At 37.0% G+C, this 14708-nt stretch overlaps 1 pseudogene; it reads right to left on the bottom strand.

Annotated features, from left to right (window-relative positions):
• Window positions 1–10101: 10101 nt before the first annotated feature.
• LOC149156007 (putative L-type lectin-domain containing receptor kinase S.5 pseudogene) lies at window positions 10102–12356 on the bottom strand (annotated as a pseudogene).
• Window positions 12357–14708: the final 2352 nt, after the last annotated feature.

Here is a 14708-nt window from a genome sequence, read left to right as displayed (position 1 = left end):
CTTCCAAATTAACATATTGTTTTTTTCTAAATTTACATTGCCACTAAGAGGCCATGAAAAACTATCATCAACTTACGCCGGCGCAACATTAAACTATGAACCATACTAAAATTAAAGTATATTATATTAAAACTATATTAAACTTTAATTGAATTATCTTGAAACTATATTAATTAGCTATATATATATATATATAAGGTTATATCTTTGATTATCTATGAAAATAGTATAAACATGTTTTTTTGATGTTAAAGGGAGTGTGGGAAACAAGTTGAAGAACAACAATCGAAAGTCTTAAAATTACAACAAGCCGTGCTCAGTGGAAGGCCGTCTCAGGGTAGAAGAAACTCCAAGAGGATCCCAAATCTGGGAGCTAGCAAGAAGCAACAAAGATTTGGTTCGGGATTTTGCGTTCTGGGAAATTCGCGAAGGCAACCTAGCTAGGTTCTGGACGGATGGATGGCAACAACGTGAGAAGTTGGAATCCCAAGTGAATAAGGTTTTAGGAGCGAAGCTATGGTGGAGATGGGTGCAGGGGGGTGTGGATATTTGGAAACGCATAATAAAAAATACAACATGCCGTGCTCAGTGGAAGGTCGTCTCAGGGTAGAAGAAACTCCAAGAGGATCCCAAATCTGGGAGCTAGCAAGAAGCAACAAAGATTTGGTTCGGGATTTTGCGTTCTGGGAAATTCGCGAAGGCAACCTAGCTAGGTTCTGGACGGATGGATGGCAACAACGTGAGAAGTTGGAAAGAAACCCCAATTTATATGAAATTCAAGCAGGTGCGCAACAGGAGGGAAAGGAATATGTTAAGGATTACTGGAGACTGGCTGATCTGAATGCAATATGGAGGATATGGCAAAGACCGACGGAATGGGATCAGAGAATCAGTCCCGAGACTCAATTACTATTTATCAGAGAATTAGATTCGAGGAAAATCAAGATTAGGCCCGGCAATGATATCCTAAGGTGGGGTAAGGCTACGCAAGGTATGTTCACAGTTAAAGAAGCTTATTACTGGTTCACCAAGGAGGATAGAGAGGAGGAACCAGTGGATTGGAAAAAGCTTTGGGCAGGTAAATGGTGGCCAAAAGTAACTATTTTCGCATGGTTAGTGTGTAGAGAACGAATCTTGACGTGGGATCATATGCAGAAACGAGGAATGTTTGGCCCATCTCGGTGTTATCTCTGTAATAATGATTTCGAGAACCAGGAACACTTGCTGAATAGGTGTCTGTATACTCAGAGTTTGTGGGAAGAACTACGAGTTCTTTTTGGGCAGGCGAATCGGGATCCTCATAGTATAAGGAATACCATTTTACAATGGGGAAAAGGCAATTTTCATAGCAGACTGGTTAGGAGGATATGGAGTTTGGCGCTCGGGTTTGTAATTTGGGAGGTGTGGAAAGAGCGTAACCGACGCATTTTTAACGATCGCAGCTGCCATGTAGTAAGAATATGGGATGAGGTCTGCCGCTCGATTAAAGAGACGGTCTTGTCTGAAACATGGCGGGAGGAGGATTGGAAATTAAACTTGGATGAGCAACGAATAGTCACCCAACTGAACATAGACTTTACCATGTTATATCCTAACACTGATAGGAGTAGTCGGTATAGTATGCAGAGCCCAAATCATTTTCGGTTCCCAGGCGACAACCGAATTAAATTGTCTTTTGATGGTGCATCAAAGGGCAATCCTGGGGAAGCTGGATGGGGCGGTATTTTCCGTGATAGCAGGGGCATCTCACTATGGGCATATGCTGAATGGGGCGGCGAAATGTCAAATAATGAGGCAGAGCTTTGGGGAATTTATCATGGTATTCGAATTGCCGCGAGGAATGGATATCGGAACCTAGATATAGAAGGCGATTCCCAGCTTGTAATTGACATGTTACGGAAATTACAGGGGGTAAAACCTGGGACCACGTAGCAAAGAGCTGGAGGACGGCTGCGATTATACAGGATATTGAAGGTCAGATGAGGCGGGTGGACTATATTACAATCAATCATGTTTTGCGACGAGGCAACAGAGCGGCCGATTACTTGGCCAATTGGGCATGTGGGGGATCGAATCTGGTGTTGGATGGAAGATGGGTGGCCTTACAGGAGGAGCCGCGGTGGCATGACCTGGCAGCTATACTACGACAAGACAATCATGAGGCGAATGGGGTGGATAGGACTGCTTAGCTGCCTTCCTATAATGATTTTGAACGGAAACGACAAACACATTTATGATGACACTGGAGGTCTGAAGAATAGAAGTGGTAAAATTTTAATATGCCGGAATGAATATCTGCAGGCATGCGACGACATGCTCATCCCAAGGACGATTGCAGGGCAGGTACTGAGGTGGGAGCGCGGTGGCGTCAGGAGGACAGGGATCGCATCACATCAGGATCCAAGACCTGCAACGTGTGATAATGAGCAGGCTTGGGCAATAACTAACACTCCCGTGGGAAGGTGGTCGCGCGGGGTTATAATGCTGCATGGACGAGGTATGAGTTTGCGTGATGGCAGATGGAGAGAGGTAGATTTAATACCTGTGGCTAGTCGAGCGGGAGAAGGATTCATAGTCACTCTGAATACCAGACCAGAGTGGGAAGGCGGTCTGCTGTTAGTGTTGGAGCAGAGTCGGGTGAACTGGTTGCTAAGGATAACGACCCTGTTGCGTACCATTATGGCAGATAATCCAGGCCGCAGTGAAGGTAGGCGAACACGTAGTCAGGGAGCCGCTGTGGAAGAGAAAGGGAAGCAGGTGGTTGATGAATCCTTGCCTCCCATTTACCTGGACATACCTGAAGATTCGGAAGAGCTGGAAGTGGATATTCGGGAGTTTTTTGCAGAGGATAACCCGCACAAGACCTCGGGCGGAAAAGTTGGCAAGTGGATGAGACATTCGGTTCCAGTGGACGCCAGGGATGATACAGAGAGTGACTCGGAGAATGATGAAGAGGAAGACGATGGACGGCGAGGTGGAGGTCGAGGGCGACGGGGGCGAGGACGAGTGCGGGGTAGAGGGAAGTTTGCAGGGCGAGGAGGGAACCGAGCTTCTGAGGATGGCTTAGGCATTGGGGTTCGAGGTCAGGGCAAAAAGGATATGCGGCGGAAATTACAGGAGGCAGAGGTGGCCTACACAAAGGAAACCAATTACAAAATACGGAGGATTATAGATAAGTTGGAAGAAGAGGCAATGCAAGATCAATCTGACCCTGAGATGGCAGATTGGGAGACCTATCTCCCTGATCCGGGGCATACCAGAGGGAGGATGTCCCTTTATAAGCAGTTCTTGCATGTATATTGGGGTATGAAACGTTTACTTGCCAAGGCCCTGGAACAAGTAGCAGTTGAAATGGTGGAGCTAGCCCAAGGCATGCCTACCTTTAAACGAGAACTGAAGAATATACAAATGACTCTTCTCATGCAGGATAGGAAGATGGATCAGCTGATCCAGTTGTTCAAAGACAGTGGAATAGCGGTTAAGACAGAAAATGCAGTCAACAGTGATGCCATGAAGCAGTAGACATGCCAGCTGCTGACAAGAGGTTCTCTGCATTAAATTTTTGCTATTTTCAGATAGTAGATGTTTTGTTTACAATGCTGAACAGTTTGGTTATATTTCCAGCTCTTAATAGTATGTTTTTAGGTAGAATAGCCGGTTTTTTAGTATGGTTTGACAAACTGAACTTATACTTCTTTTGGATGGCGGTTATATACTTTCGAAGACCACCCGGTTTCCCTGTTGGGCGGGTGGCACCCTGTATATGTACATAGTTTTTATTTCAGTAATAGAATTTTACCTCACCTTACAGAAAAAAAAGAAAGTCTTAAAACTACAAATACCAAAATGATTATAAATATCAAAATTAACGGGCAGAAATCTATCTTAAGTATGGATCTAACATGAGCCTAGAAGGATCAAATTTCTTTCCATGGAACTTTTTTAAAGCACAAAATATAATGTGTTATTTTTCATTGTTTAAATTATATTTTTGAATGTTAATTAGAATATATATAACTAAAATAAAAAATTTAATCATATTTTTAATTTTTATTTTTCTATATATAAATATATATGAAATTGATATCCACACAAATTAATTCAAATAAATTTTCAAATAATTTATTTAAATCTATAATTAAAATATTTTAAAAAAATATAAAATTTAAATATCTAATTCACACTCAAATTATAAATTATGTATGAATTATGAATTGAGGCTTGCGTTAAACACTCAATTGAACAGCATTAAATCATTAACGGTGTTACATCTGTGTAGATATATACCTTTTTACACACCCCCATTATCCATACAGTGTCTTTCTTAAAGAAGAGAGAATGTCATATTAGATGTAAAATAAAGGCAATATTTTTTTATTAGATAGATGTGATATCTTGATCAACTAGCTAAGTTTTTTAAACAAAATTGAAATGATGAAACGCATATTCCAAAATACGACGTCCACCCACTCTGCATAAAATTTGTATATAATAAAACCACCCACGGTTGCATAAAATTTGTATATAATAAAACCACCCACTCTTGCAATAAAATTTGTATATAATAAAAGAGATATTTGAGGATGAACAAATTTTCGTTTGACCGAAAGCTAAAGTTCAAATTCCACACCTGTAACCTGCTATACTTCTGGTATACTTCGAAGGTTCTTCGCTCGTTCCTTGTACTGGCGGGCGCATGAAATTCCAAAGGAACTGGAATTTATCACCAAGGGAATCAAATTTTAAATTCAGAAAGGCATGTGCATGGGCGGCCATTGACGATGCCAGGTCCTCCTAATTTACAAATGAAACATAGTCGAGCAAAGGGCTATTGCTCCGGTCCCTACCCTAACCAGCAATTACTTTCTATCCGGCTGTCAAGGAGAAGCAACATCGTCGAAGACAGGCACTCGTGAAAAATTCTGGCTTGGTGCGTTCAGACCCCTCATTGTCAGACCCCCACTTCATTTCGGCCAGCACACTTTGTCCGAGGCGACCAATGTCCATTTTCTATCCTGTTGCACTCCTTTCCATAGAAACTATCAGAAGAGACCCACTAAGTCTTTGTACATGGATTTTGGATCTGGTAACCTCGAAAGCTCGTAGACCAGTAATGCTTGCAGCCAGTAGACCAGTAAAGCTTGGTAGCCTTCCTCGGCCACCAACTGTTCATTATGGTTTTGAATTTTTTTCTGTATGGTGTAGTTTAACCAAAGTTTTATGAAAACATTGCATTTAAAATTAAGCAATTTTTATATTTTATTTTCATGGTTTACATTGAATTTAAAATTGAGTAATTTTTATTTTCATGCCCTTTTTCAATTGAGATGTAGAATTTGAGCTCTTATTGCAAACTTCCTCCTTTTAAAACACATTTTTTGAAATTCTCGAGTAGGTATATTGCAATGATAAGCTATATATGCATGGCTTTGACCTTTTTTCTATATGTTGTAGTTTAACCAAAGTTTCATGAAAACATTGCATTTAAAATTAAGTAATTTTAGCCAGATTGAATTTAAAATTGAGTAATTTTTATTTTCATGCCTTTTTTAATTAAGATGTAGAATTTGAGCTCTTATTGCAAACTTGCCCTTTTAAAACATATTTTTTCAAATTCTCCAAAGCTTTTTATATAGCTTCAAGTTTTCCAAAATTTCTTTAAATGTTTAGTCTTTTCCATATTCTCTTTGTGCACCACACCCAATGTCTTTCCAATTACAATAGATGCCTTTTCCGCATGGCTATCTATATGCATTCAAGCTGTAATATTTATATTATTATTTTTTCTCCTTTCTTGAACTCTTGTTACAGACGTAACCCTTTTAGCATAGCTCTGTCGCTAGCATTGCCAGTCTATGTCAAATGCCCTCTTAAATTGCGTAGTGCTTTCCATTTCCCATTTCCATTTCCCATTTGATGTCATTGGAGGCCACCATGTCTAGTATATTCTTTCTTCTCGTGCCTTAAACAACCCATACTGGTTGCTACTGTTTTGGCCAGCAAGCGACATGAACAAAGAATCCAGTTATGGCGTTGCCGAAACATAAGCTCTACATGCAAATGCTCGACATATGGATTTGTGTTTCTTGACCATTGATGACAAGCCAAGACAATCTATTCATGATTCAGGTTTCCCCATCTCCGCCCAGAGGTCGTCGAATAATAGTGATTGTGGGCACCTAGATTTGGATGAGAGTGCCTTCTCTACATGTTATTTAATTTAAATCTCATGGAATTTGGTGATATGTAATTCAGTTAGTGCTTAATATGAAATTAATATGTGTCTCTTTTAAAATAAAAATAAAATATTACTTAAATAAAAAAATAATAAAAAACAAAAATAAATAAACGTGTTTGGTGTGTAAGAGATGTGGTAAAATATTTCATGTTCACTCTTTGCCATAAATGAAACATTTTAGATGTTCATGGCAGAGTAATTACTATTTTTAACACTTTTTTTTCTTCTAAATTCTATATCCTTGAAATTGCTTCATTCTCTATTGCTCGTTCTTGCTGTAGGCTCCATATTTCTTTACTATAGGTTGTTGCAGTTTTTCATTGACTTGTCTTGTATTTGTTATGAATTTGTCTTCTACAACTTCCTCTTCAGAGATGTGTTCAACTATGGATTGTTGCCATGACTATTCATATCCAAAGTGTCTCAAATCTGATTTCTTCTTGACTCCATTATTGAAAAATTGTTTAAATGCTTTCATCTTTGTCTTCAGAAACATCCATATCTTTCTCTTCACTTTCATCATCATGTACTACTGCTTTTTGCTTGTAATATTTGTCTTTATCTTCTTTTTCAACTAGACTACTATCTTGTTTACTTTCACACTCAAAATCAATGTTAAAAACATATTCATTATGATTTATAGTGAAAGCTTTCTTCTCTTCCTCTTCCTTCTCTGCCTTATCTTCCACTCCTTTACAAACCTTTGCTACTGCAAACCGGTTGTCTTCTGCTTGGCTTCCAGACACAAGTGTCATTCTCTCACCAAATAACATCATATCAATGCATTCTTTCTGTTGCATCATGTGAAACCACTGATCACTAGTTAAATTATTTTCATCAAATTTAACATCAACAATTCCAATTGTTGGTTCCACCAAACTACTTGCTACTCTATTGATAGCTTTATCTATGCGAAACACAACTGTTGCACTGTTGCTTGTTCACACACTATTTCATGAGTAGTTCCAACTATTTCATAACTCTCTACTACATGGTTAGCTTCAACCTTCAATGCTTCATCAAACATGGCACTTACTATATTGCCACAATAAATCCTTGTTTCAAAAAAGAAGCTACACATATCATCAAGATAATGTTCATCCACCCTATGGAAGGGTTGTCTGAGCATGCATGTGCTCATTAAAAATTTCAGCTTCACCAAATTGATCAGCTGCGCTTGGATTCACCAATTCACATTTCACTTTGCAATCATCATCCACATGTGTTTCGTCACAGTGGGATTCACCATCATCTAGACCATCCACATTATTGTGGAGTCTTTGAGCATTTATATGCTCTTGCTCTGTTTCACACACAAAAGATTCAACTTCTCTCTCTACAATCTTTGCTGCATCTTCTTCATCCATATGTATGTCTGCATAATGGGTTTCAATTTTATACTCTTCATGAACATCATCCACTTTTGAGTGGGATTCTCCAAGCTCTGTTGTCCTTTCAGAGTCTTGCTCATCTACTCTCATATCTATCGCTGACTTGCTGACTTCTCTGCTTGTGACATAACCTGCCCCTGTATGTCATTCCCCCTTGCACCAAATTCTTCTTCCGTGCTTTCTTGGAAGTTGTAGCTTTTACTAACTTACATGGAACCATTTCACCCATTACTTACCAAATAAAACTCAAAACCAAAACATATAAACTATGAACCCAAAAAACTATCATAATTAAACATAACAAAAAAAAATTAGCAACAAGTAAATATTTGCAAAACCCTAAATACTCTTTCCAATAAAATAACTCTTTTATTCTTTTATTTTTTAATTCTCTTTTAAAAGGAAAATAAAAAAATTACTCATAAATTTCTATATAAACTCTTAACAATATATCTCATGCTTCAATCACTCTCAACCTTGAAAAAGACCTTTTACAAAGCTTTAACTTTAACAAGCACGTATGGTTTTCACCTTTCACTTTAAAACAACCTTTAAGAACTTTGTAATAGTTTATTTTTCCAAAACTTGCCCCCGTGAATACTCTTAAGTTTTGACTTAAAAACCATTTCAAAAAGAAAATTCAACCCCGGCTCGCCCACCTTTAAACTTGCTCGTTCGCCTTTTAGAAGAAACTTTTGGAATAACTTTGACTGGTCAAAAAAATATCCTTAAACTCTAAACGTGTGTTGAATCAAAATAGTGAGAATACCTCCCAGCCAAACATTGACTTCTTTGGTACGCTGAGTTCTTCTATGACACGGAATGATAGTTCAAGTCAAACACGGTGGTTCGCGGAAGCTGTGGCTGTGCTTTATATTTTTTGCCGGCTCTTCACAATAGCACGCAGTAAATATAGTGGCTCTGTAGCCCTGTGGCCAGTCACCACTAGAAACGAAAACGGGAAGATAAACGAAGTTAAGAAGTTTTTCATTCAATAAACAAGGAGAGAATATATATATATATCTATATATGAAAAATATAGACGAGTGAAAGAAAATTGAATAATATTTTGTTAATACAGAAAAAGTAATCCATAATTTAAGAATCAGACAATCATCATTATTTAATTTGGGTCTTATCGATCCCCTATGCTTTATTACAATTTTCACCGGCCTTTATGCACTTTATTTTGATTCAATCAAATTTCGGCGACATTAATGTTAATAATTTCTAAACTGCTTAATTCCTAATTGAAACGCCCTCCTCGCAGTAAGGCTTTGGCCGTCTAGGGTAATTTGCTTTATTTTATGCGATGGGTATGATAATACCTTGTTACTCTAAAAATTTATAACCACCATGCATACTATTCCAAGTTCTTTGATACTTGTAAAAATCTGCATATATGGCTTATGACCATTTATATTAGTTTAGGGAAATGTTTAGGGAATTCATTCTTTCATCCTGGCATTTCGCTCGACGACCCTGCAGCCCTTGCTCTGCTCTGCAACACATTTGTCGTTCTGTCTCGCCATGTCTCTTTCTACAGTGTTTTTAGGAAAAAGGATTCTCCTTGGGTCTGTTCTTTGCTCTATTCGGCTTCTCTTTTGAGATCTATTCGGTCCTATTGTTGGGAATCCCACCAGAGTTCGAATCACGGCCTACTACATGAATAACGTATTGTATGCCTGCTTGTTTGTTTATAGTCTTCTTACTTCATCTTATCACTTCCTTGGGCGTTAACAGTTTCGTGTTTTCTTCTTGCAGGTGGCTCTCTTATACGCCTGGTGTGGAACATATCACTCGATGGAGAATATTTTTTTAACGTAATTTCTTTTTCTATCCTAAAACAAACTTATTTTTCTATCATATTCAATTACAACCAATGATAAAAGCATGACCAAAGGATTATAATCAGATTTGTAATTAGAAGGCCGAACAACAAACACCAGAGTTAAAAATGGAATCAATTGAAGAAGAACCATTAATTTCGGGAGAAACACCATTCGTCTTTGGAGAAACTCGTTTCATGGGGTAATAAACGAAAACGATTTCTTGTGCCGTTTTTTCCTATACGATTTTTTCCTGGAAACGGAGGCTCCCGTTCCGTTTCTGGTAACGTGGTTCACGACCTCAACTAAAAAATAGCTGTTCTTCTTTGACTGGTGAAATTTCGTTTCTGATACTAATTTGTTGGAAAGATAGACAGGATAAATATAACAATTAACATATAAACAATTGCAGCATGTAGATTCTGTCTTTTTTTGACTCGTGAAATTTGGCTTTGATACTAATTTGTTGGAAGACAAAAAAGATAAACACCAAAATTAACACACAAACAATATAAATGAGCTGTGACTCTTCTATTGATCTTAATAAGCTGTATTTAAACTTATTCATCAGTCAAACTTGATTTTTACAATAATTTTTTTTTTTTAACTAACTACTCCAACAAAATAATTTAATATACACATCACATTTATTATGCGCATTACACATTACATTTAATTTAATATACACATTACATTTAGAGTTCTCCAAATATAAACTGAACTCAACAAAGTCTTCATGCACTTCACTCTTCGTGTATCACTAGACTTGGATCTTGCTACATCTTCATGCTAGAATAATTACCTCATCATTTCTATCTGGACTGTCGATCTGTGGGAACTCTACACCAATTGCATCTTCGACTTCCCCGGTAAAGCTCCTTACTTCATCATTTCTATCTGGACTGAAGTGCTGGTGGAACTGCTGTCGGAGGTCAAATGGGGCCAAATGAAAGGCGGCCTGAAGGGAGGTACATATGGTGGAAGCATAGTCCCTGCCAGAATATGTGTGACCGCCCTCATCGTGGGACGGTTACTAGGATTCGAAACGGAGCACGCCAGTCCCAACATCAGCAAAAGTTCGATGACGTTGGAGTTTCCAGCTATAGCCAGGCGACTGTCGACAGCTTCCAAAAGCCTGTTCTGGCGGTACAGTTCCCACACCCAATCGACTAAATCGGGTGCGACATCTCTGCCACGCAATCTTGGAGGCCTTCCGCAGGCCACCTCAAGGACAACAGCGCCGAAACTAAACACATCTGATTCAGTCGTGGCTCTCCCAGTGTGAAAGCACTCGGGTGCGATGTAGCCCATGGTTCCGGCGACATCGATGAGACTCGAAGATCCCTGGTCGTGTTCAATCAAACGGGCAAGGCCAAAGTCGCCTAGTCGGGCATTGTATTCGGAATCGAGCATGATGTTGTTAGCTTTCACGTCGCGGTGGATCACCTGCTGCTCGCATTCCTCGTGGAGGTACAGAAGAGCCGAGGCGACGCCCGAGACAATGTTGTATCTCTTCTTCCAATCCAGAAATCGTACCGAATCATCACCATCAAAAATATGTTTGTCCAGGCTGCCGTTGGGCATGCATTCATAAACCATCATCAACCGCCCCTTTTCATGGCACCACCCCAGCAGCGGCACCAAGTTTTTGTGCCGAAGGCGATTGATAATGCTGATCTCTGATATAAATTCGTCTGTACCTCCTTTGGAGTCCTTGGCCATGTGTTTTATTGCCACCACAGTTTTTTCCTTTGGGAGAATCCCTCTGTAAACTGTCCCGAAGCCGCCTCTGCCAAGCTCAGCTTCCGCACTGAAGTTATTAGTGGCCTTCCTCAGGTCTTTGTATCTGAACTCCCGCGGCCGGCCCGGAATGTTCTGTAAGGCGCCCGATATGAGAGCTGCTTCCACCCGAGACATACTCTGGCATTTGAGGAGCACTATAATCTCTGTAACCGTCAACAAAGCGATGAACAGGACTGTAAGCGCAATAATTAGTGCCCACCGATTTTGCGACGGTTCAGATTCCCAGATTGTGAAATTCCATGATTTCACACAGTTGAGCTCCATCGCTTTGCCAGTGGAGGCCGAAAAGCCGAAATAAGCCTCCTCCTCAAGAACGCCGCTGCACAGATCGATGATGGAGGAGACGACTGGCTTCGACGGCATCGGATCAGACTCGTTTGCGACGTGCACATCCAGTTTTTTCCTTTTGCCATCGTACAAAATCCAAGACCGGATGTCGTATCCGCCCTTCAAATTGATCTTGTCCTGATCCAGCGACACAAAAATCTCGGAATTTATACCGTTAACATTGATCCCTACATGGTTGCCATCGGGATCGTTAGTCCCTGGGCTTTTGCTTGTATCGAACTCGACTGCTAACACCTTACTAGTTCTACTGCCATTAGTGGAGGCGTTGAAGAGTCCCAACCATGGGCCGTAGCTATTAATAGGCATATACTCATTGGAAGTTATTATAAAAGCCAGACCTTCGCCGCCGCTTCCATTCATAAGTCTAATATTGAAAACGAATGAGGTATTGAAGGATGAAATATTAGTTCCATGGTATACCCTGAATTTCTTTTTCCATAACGCTCTTCCTGAATTCTCTTTTAGAGAATACGCACTATTAGCTGTATCGCGCGTGAGCTCCAAGGCTTTGGGTGAGCCACAGAATACTGTGGCGTTGCCTTGCGTAAAGAAATTGCGCTGGTCTCCATCGCATTTAGAAGAAGGAAAATGAATGTCATGACTGGAATAAGTTCTTCCCACCAAAATGGATGTAATGCCTGCAAATATTATTGCCTCAATGAGAGCCATTCAATTTAGGAGGCAAAAAGAACAGAGCCATGGGAAAACGAATCAATCCTCCGCTGAGATTTGTAGAGCCGAGGCGTAGGCCGGCTTTCAACTTTCTCCTTCCTATGCATTTCGCCGTCTTTGGCAGCTTTTGTCTTTTCTTCTTCGAAACGAGGAATATGACACAAGCGAGGTGACTTGCCAAGTTGGTCGTACGAAAGAAAAAGCTGACTTTCCATTTCATTTCAGTTCTGGTTGAATCATAAATTCGTTAGGGTAAGATTTGGTGATGAGTTAGTTTGCAGTCTGAGATAACAGTAATAACAGTAACAGTTATGGATGGTTGTTTTAGTTGATTGTCTGACAAAATTGAATTACGATAAAAATAAATAAATAAAAATATTATAAATTTTTAAATTCAGATTTTGTGATCTATATTATATTAAGGAAAAATTTCAATAAAAATTATAGAGGAGAAAATTTTACTATGTCTTTCAAATCAGCTAGTGTGGATCATCATCATGACCACAAAATTTTCTCCTATTTAATTTGTACCAAAAAACCTCTCCTTAATATTATAAATATCAAATATTTACATTACCCATAATAATCCATAGTAATTGTCCTCTGCACAAACTAAATTATGATAAAAATAAATAAATAAAAAATATATATAAACATCAAATATTTATTTGTAATACATTTTATATTATTTTAAATAGTAATAATAACAATAATATATATATATATATATATATATAATTTACAAATAAGTTTTTTACAATATTATGAATCAATATTATATACCTTGTTAATATTACATATTTAAAACAAGTTGTCTTTAGTAAGATTTTTTGGAAGTTTTTTCTGTGAGTTTTTCGGTCTAATTTCTCTCAAATCTGACAAGAATTTATTGAAATCACAAGCATGATGGGTAACTACTTCACAAACAAAGTGCCCTAGGGTTTTTCAAGATGTTGAATCCATATATTAAATAAAAAAACCAGTGTAAATAACACAAATCAAGATTTCACCTCAAATTTTGTAGCTTGAAAGTCCAAAAAATCGCACTAAAGACAATTCCTATTTAAAATATCCTAATTTATTTCCTAGTCAAAATATTTTATATAAATTTTATTTAATTTAATGTGTAGCATTTTTAATTAAATTGAAAAGAGGTTAACTACTTTGCAAAGAAATTTCAACTACATTTTTTTTTGTGTAAATATTTAAAAAAATAAAAATCTTTACCATTTATTTTTTGGTTATTGTTAATTATTTTAAAATGGATATTAGGAAAATTGATTAAAAATTAAATATGACATAAAAACAATCTAATTCAATATATGATTTCAAAAATATTAATTTAATTTTAAATATTTGTATATTTTGATATTTTATGATATAAACTGATGCTTATGAAATATATTAACCATATTTATTAATGTAATTTTACCAATAAATAAAACTAAATTACAACTAAAACTAAATCATTTTCACATAAATTCAAAATCACTGCCTCCATATCAATGACCGTTCAGGTATATTAAAAAAGTAATTGGAAAATGGAAACTCCCCAAACTACGTACAATATATTATGGTAATTTGGGTGGAAACGTAATTATTTAAGTTTCATTTTTATACAAGTTTAATATTGAGTAGAAAGATAAAAAAGAGAAGATAACTATTTAATATATTAATAATTTGAAAATATTTATTTAATTTCAATTATTAATATTAATCAATTTTTTTAATTTTCAAATTCTTTAGAATACGCTGATCCAAATTGTTACGTACATATTTTAATTCCATTACACTGAATGTGAAAAGCCAAATAGTTAATTGCGCTTATTTAGACTATCATCAGGACTAAGTTGGTTTCAAAAATGTAGGTTAAATTTAGACAAGGAGTTAATGTTAGAGGGAGGGAAGAATAATTTATTTTTATTAGTCATATGTTAAAAAATTGTGTGAAGCTGGATTAAGTTTAGATATTTTTAAAATAATTTAATTTTTTAAATATTAATTTAATTTTTTTATCTTTCTTTCCATGAAATTTGATGTCTCATGTTTATCAAAGTAAGCTGGTCAGAAAATGTTATATGTGGAGTTTAATCTTAGACAGAATCTGTTTTAAAATTAAAAAAAATTCATTCTGAAAGTAAAGTATTATGCATATAGCTTTTTAATGGAATAGTCTAAATATGAAGAGTTTTGATTTTGATATTTTTAATAGAATTTATAATAAAATTATAAATTTGAGTTATTTAAAATGCATTTTTGAATGTATAAATAGATTCAAAGTCATAAAAATTAAAGCATTTAATTTCTCTAAATTTCATCACATCACTAAAACCTAAAATTCCAAAAATTCCTTCCTAAATTTTAATCAAACTAATAGAAATAGTTATCCAAAAAAATGAAAAATCCGAGACCTATCATTTTAAATTA

The sequence above is a fragment of the Pinus tabuliformis genome, chromosome 9 (genome assembly GCF_031772625.1).
Source record: "Pinus tabuliformis cultivar Carrire ecotype Pingquan chromosome 9, CPIR1, whole genome shotgun sequence".
NCBI classification, from domain to species: Eukaryota; Viridiplantae; Streptophyta; class Pinopsida; order Pinales; family Pinaceae; genus Pinus; species Pinus tabuliformis.
The sequence above is the reverse complement of the archived record's forward strand: the minus strand, read 5'-3'. Positions and strand labels throughout refer to the sequence as shown.